Here is a 6,272-nt window from a genome sequence, read left to right on the forward strand (position 1 = left end):
AATTTGCCCCACCTGATTTTCAAGGTTGCGCAAAGAGGCGGTGTGGTTGCGAAGTGTAGACTCGACTGATTCAAACCGTGTATTAGTAGATTGAACAAATCTAGCAAAGTGCTTCTCTAAATCCGTCATTTGGGTTTCCAAGCCTGAAATTTTGTTTTCCACTTGAGGGGCTTGTTGTTGTTGTTGGAAACCTGGTGGCCCCATGGCCTTTTGTGGTCCTTGATTACTCCATGAAAAGTTGGGATGTTTCTTCCTACCTGAATTGTAATTATTGTTATATGGGTTCCCTTGAGGTCTCATGCCATTACCTACAAAGTCAACATTTTCCACTGAAGAAACATCACCAAAAGAGATCGGGCAATCGGAGGGAGCATGTCCTCCACCACAACCGGTGCAATTGGTCACGGCCGCAACTCTATTCGAAGCTATGAGATCTAGCTTCTAACTCAGACTCTCTACTTGTACCGCCAATGAGGTCACTGCATCGATTTCATGGATACCACCCACCTTTTTCTTCTCTCTAGCATTCCATTGGTAAATATTTAACCCCATTTCCTAAATTAATTGATGAGCCTCATCAGGGGTTTTGCTACCTAAGGTACCTCCTGCTGCCACATCCAAGAGTTGCCTTGTACTCGGGTTCAAACCATTGTAGAAGGTTTAAACAATCATCCACTCCGAAAATCCGTGTTGCGGACACTTTCTCAGGAGCTCCTTGAACCTTTCCCATGTCTTGAATAGGAACTCCAATTCCAACTGAACAAAGAATGATATCTCATTCCTAAGCTTTGCTGATTTTCCGAGAGGGAAATAACGGGCTAGAAAAGCTTCTACCATCTCCTAACATGTAGTGATTGATGCTCTAGGTAATGAGTGTAGCCACTGCTTTGCTTTCCCCTTCAAGGAAAATGGGAAGGCTCTCAGTTTGATGGCATCATCCGTAACCCCATTTATCTTCCGCATGTTGCACACCTCGAGAAATCTCTCTATATGACTATTTGGATCCTCATCGCCAAAACGCTGAATTGTGCGATGCACTGCGAGCATATGGATGAATGCCGGCTTTAGATCAAAGTTCGAGTCATGAATCGGAGGGACGACAATACTCGATTGCGTCGCCAACATCGAAGGTCCGGCATAGTCGGATAGTGTTTGTCTGTTGCTCATTCCGTCTCCCGCCATGTTTTCAGACTCCTCTCCTTCCAAATCAGCTGAATTATGCTGTTCTTCCACGGGTTCTTTCCCTTTTCTTCTAAGTGTACGTTCAAGCTCAGGATCTCCTTCAATCAATATTGATTGATTCCCTCGGGTCATAACCTGGAGCTGCACCAAAAAGAAAGAAAAAGAAAATCAGAACGATGATAGAATAAGAAGACGTGAAATAGAATGTGTGGTGAAATAGCTAAGAAAACAAAGTGCAAAGTATCTCTAAACGCCTAGCTCCCCGGCAACGGCGCCAAAAACATGACAAGGTCCCCTTTCGTATATCCCGCAAGTGCATGGGTTTGTGGAAGTAATAATCCCGGGTGAGCGGGTATCGAATCCACAGGGAGTAGGGAATAAAAATACTTAATTCAATTCTTATCTATGTAAAAGATCAATAACAATGAGTGTGACAATGATTCAATTCTCAACAGTAAAAGCAACAAGTAAGAGAGCAAAAGTAAAGAAGGGGGTAAGACAATCGATAAAGATGGGGTACCCGGATAATGCTCCACCAAGGATAATTGTTTCAAGTGCAAGAACCCTCTATTATGCTTCCTAATCAATGCAATGGTGAGTCGTGGAAATCATTAATTACATAGTCCGAAATCTAAGGTCAACTATGCCTAACTCTATACATGTCCCGGAGGAGAAATCAAACAATCTCAACACCTCGCACTCGTATAGAGTTGCAATGAGCTCTAGGGATTCCAAGTGATAAATCTCTTCCTTATAATAGACATAACCCTTTGGTCCAGGTGGATGGTCCCTAACCACAATTGAGCCCTAGATACTAAGATCACCTCAACGCTTCACTGCGTTGCACGTGCAACTAAGCCCCAGCGGAAGTTCATCCCTTAGACCATTCACTCTAATATGGCCGCAAAGAACACGAGGAACGGAGGTAGAATCTATCACGCCGGAGGGGAAAGGGGACGCTCCTGTACCTCTCGACTCACCCTCTCAACCCTCTCCAACCTAGCTTTGTCTAACGCTCGTGGTGTGTCACTCACTCACAAGGTTACCAACAAAAACTCTCAACCCTAGTGTCACTCTAGAGGAAATGTTCATACAATCAAGCATTCAAGGTTGGAACTCACAATAAACATCAATTTATTGAAAGCATAATAAAGAGGTTCAAAGAAACAAATACATCCTAGTGTTCACAATACCCGAGTACCCACTAGGGGTTTAGCTCTCCAAGGAGCTAAGTACAATCAAAGAAATAGAATGTAAAAGCAATGAATCCATAAAGAAACCCCCTCGATGGTCATGTCGATGGTCTTATGGAGAGTCCTCTAATCGTCGCAAGGGATCCTTTGTCCGGCCTAGGATACACCTCGCCGGATCGGTGTTGATGAAAGCTCTCCCAATATCCTTCTTCCAAATGACGCGCGATGTCAGAGCCGTAGAACCTCTCAAAAAACCTAGCCAATACCCCTTGAAACCCTAGCCGAAGCCCTCTCGCAAGTTGGGGAAAAGATGGAAAAAGAATACAAAAATCAGAGCTGATTCGGCTTTAAATAGGGCTGGAATTGGGCGACTACACGGTTGTGGATGCTTTATGTGGCCATGCGGAATTTCCGCACGGGCGTGGGTAATTTCCAGACGCCCGTGTGGATTCTCTGAAACTGTCATTTTCGGCCGGCTTTGGGGAGTACTATACCAAAAATACTCCCAAATCCACTTTTCATCAAGGTAACATAAACGGGCACACGTTTATGCCGTGGATCGCTTTTCTTCTTCAATGACTGATAAGTTGATGGAGATCTTGTTCTATGTGCATAAGTCGGAATGCTTGAGTGTGACTGCCCTTGTGCCCCTCCAAATGGTTGTGCAAACTCAAATACAGGAAGGTTGGCGCACACTCTAGGATCTCGCACCCGACTTATATCTTCCCGTTTGAACCTTAGCAAGATTTCCTCCAAAATCGGTGCATTGTGATCCACATTGGTTTCTTTCCTTCATAATTGGTTTCACAACCCTACCTGCATAAAAGTAACATAAAAACACACATATTAATCTAAAAACCCGAGAAAAGTAATGCTCAAGATAAGGAAAGAATGCTTCGCATTCATATGACACAAGCACTTATCAGGCACTGTAGCTAGCATTCGGCTGTGAGCTTCAAGGGGTCCATGCGCCCGGATGGATGCCAGTTAGATTTGCTAAAATTTCACAATTCTCCATACTGTAGCAGAAACATTGTAGTGAAAACAATGTAGCTGAGTACTATAGCACTGACACCTTTTCTGGGCAAAATGGCAGTGAGCTTCACGGGCTCCATGCACCCGCATGGAGCCCGTATGGACCTAACGAGGTATATATTGGACTGAATTTCTAGGGCAAAGGAGGACATTTTTTGGAGAAAGCTTTTTGGGGAGGTTTTGGAGCTGACTTCGACCAGTTCAGAGGAGGCAAGATCACATGTTTTGGAGAAGGGGGATCAAAGGGAGAAGTTTGGTTTGGCTAGATCTTCATCGATCTTTTCTTTGGGAGCTTGTAGATGACGAGGGAAGCCGCCCCGATCGCGGCATCCGTGGAAGCTTTCCACCTAACTTGGCTTGTCATCTTACTTCTATTGTTTGAGGGAGTTTTCTTATTCTATTTGTAGTTGTTTTCATGGACCTATTATTTGTATTTGTTTGCATGGACGAGTACACCCCAAGGTCACCGGATGCCGGTGAACCTTAGGGTGAACTTGTGTATTTGGATGATCTAATTTTGTCTATTGCAATTGTTGTGTGTTTGTGATTCATTCTTGGTGTATTTGATGTGTTGCTTACATGTGAACTCTGTAAACCAACTCCTAGGTTATACTTGTGATTGACACGGAGTGTTAGCACCCGCAAGCGCATGGGGTCATTAAGTAATAAACCACTCGCGCACCCACAAGTGGGTCATATTCCCAAGAGGCATGAGGAGCTACTTTAGTCACTTCTTACCTGTTGTTTAGCTCACCGATTCCAATTCAAGAGAAAAGAAGAAAAGAAAGCAAAGTGAAAAGTAAAAGAAATTCTTAAGAAATATGATACGATCAAAACACAGGAGAAGCTCAAGGTTGGAAAACTTTCACGGATGCGGATCCCCAAGGGGGTTACTTAAGTGAGTAGGAAATTGAGTAGTTAAGCACGTGGCTAGTTGGACCGAGAAAACCAAAACATAGGTCAACCTGATGGTCACGGCAATTGACCCCTAACCCAGTACAAGTGTTGAGTACAGAATTTCTTCCGCCCAACTTCTCACACGGTTGCAAGGAGAAAGATGGTTTTCACAAGTTAGGATAGAAACATAAGTAGTTTTCAATCCTAGGAATGGAGCGGTACAAATACCCGATGGTCATGGCGTACTTATACAATAATCCCTTCCTAGTTTGGTGAAGTCAAGCACTAAGGCAATGGTCATGCTACAAAATGCTACCAAGAAATTGATACATCACTCAATCAAATGTACCAAAACAATCAAGAACACCAAACAAGAATCACAATAAGCCAAACATGCATAAACTACTCAAATAAACCAAAACATCACAAGTTCACACCCAAGGTTCACCTACATCCGGTGATGTAGGGGTTTAGTTGTTCATGTTCAACAAAGAAACCAAATAATCCATACAAACAACTAAAATAAACATGAGAAACACTCCCTCAAATGGTGAAGGCCGAATGACGCTTGAATCCCAGGAGAAAACCTTCCGAAGATGCCACTTGCATGGATAGCTTCCCGTTGTCTTCAACCTCCAAGAAATGTAGCCCTAGAAGTAGATCCTACTAATTCTTGCTCTCCCCACTGAGAAATGCTTGAATTTCTTCCCATTTTGCCCTCCTCAAGCTCGGGTTCAAGGTGGGGTGGAAGTTCTTCCCTAACCCAAGCCGTTTCTTTCCCAAAGAAGATGATGATCCCCGAAAGGAAGCTTCCCAAAAAGAAGCCCTCAAAACCTTTTAAACCCACAGGTCGTGATAGGTAAATGTGTCAATATACCGTCCGTATGCCGACCCCTCGGGATTTCCAGCTTTTTTGCGAGAAGCCAATGATGAGCTACGATGAATCGTTATAATGAAACTACTACAAGTAACACTCGCTACTATTCTCGTTTCTACGATAATTTTGCCCCCGGAAACACCGGTTTGATACCGAATTCAACCCCAATCACGTCGCCCGAGTTCCAAAAGGACATCGGTTCAACAAATAAATGTAACAAATAATACCAAACAAATACATGCAAAATACGCACTTTTAGACCTTTATCAACTTGGTAGCATAACCATCGCCCTTGTACGAGACACACCAAGTTTGGAATAGATTCATGTATGAATACACCATGACCATTGGGTATTTTGTACCCCTCCAACATTTGGGCTAGACCAAGTTGTGTTCCGGCTCTAATTAGAGATTTCTCCCTTGTTAATGCAATCGTATGAGGATTTGATAGGAAGAAATTCCGTATCAATACTTATACCAAATTAGGGGTGAATTGCCGTGACCATCGGGTTGATCTAATTTAGGAAATCTCTATGTCCAAACCATCAATTGCATGACATTCTTAGCATCCTTTACAGTTCAATAGCCCCTAGGGAATCCGCATCCATGACCATTTCATTCCCCTGATTTTATACCCTTGCCTTGTTTTAGACTCCACTTGTTGTTCTTTCATTTTAATTAATAGATTAGAGAACCCCTTCGAATCTTTTGGCTAGACAATATGCCAAGAGGAAGTATGGGTAGATCCTTGGGCCCAGGGAATACGACCCTCTCGTGCTCACACGAGAGGTATTACTTGACGACTCCGTGCACTTGCGGATCGTTCACTAGTACACCACCAAAATACTCCCTAATCCACACTTTTCATTGAGGCCACATGAATGGGGACACATTCATGCTGTATATTGTGTTGCTTCTTCAACAAAATCATATTCGACGACAATCTCGCTAGCTTTGCATAAGTCCGAACACATGAGTGTGACTGCCTTTGTGCCCTTAAACCTACACATGTATGAGTGATAAAATCTGAGAAAAGTAATGCGCATTATAAGAAAAATATCAGATACTAATACACAAGCACTTATCAA

General features: G+C 43.2%; 1 non-coding gene across 1 annotated transcript; it reads left to right on the plus strand.

The window, feature by feature from the left end:
* The first annotated feature begins 682 nt into the window (after positions 1-682).
* On the plus strand, positions 683-789 carry LOC120257098. The gene has a single exon (XR_005535516.1). It is a non-coding gene; the product is annotated as a small nucleolar RNA R71 (small nucleolar RNA).
* Positions 790-6,272: the final 5,483 nt, after the last annotated feature.

Source organism: Dioscorea cayenensis, unplaced genomic scaffold (assembly GCF_009730915.1).
Source record: "Dioscorea cayenensis subsp. rotundata cultivar TDr96_F1 unplaced genomic scaffold, TDr96_F1_v2_PseudoChromosome.rev07_lg8_w22 25.fasta BLBR01001857.1, whole genome shotgun sequence".
Lineage (NCBI taxonomy): Eukaryota > Viridiplantae > Streptophyta > Magnoliopsida > Dioscoreales > Dioscoreaceae > Dioscorea > Dioscorea cayenensis.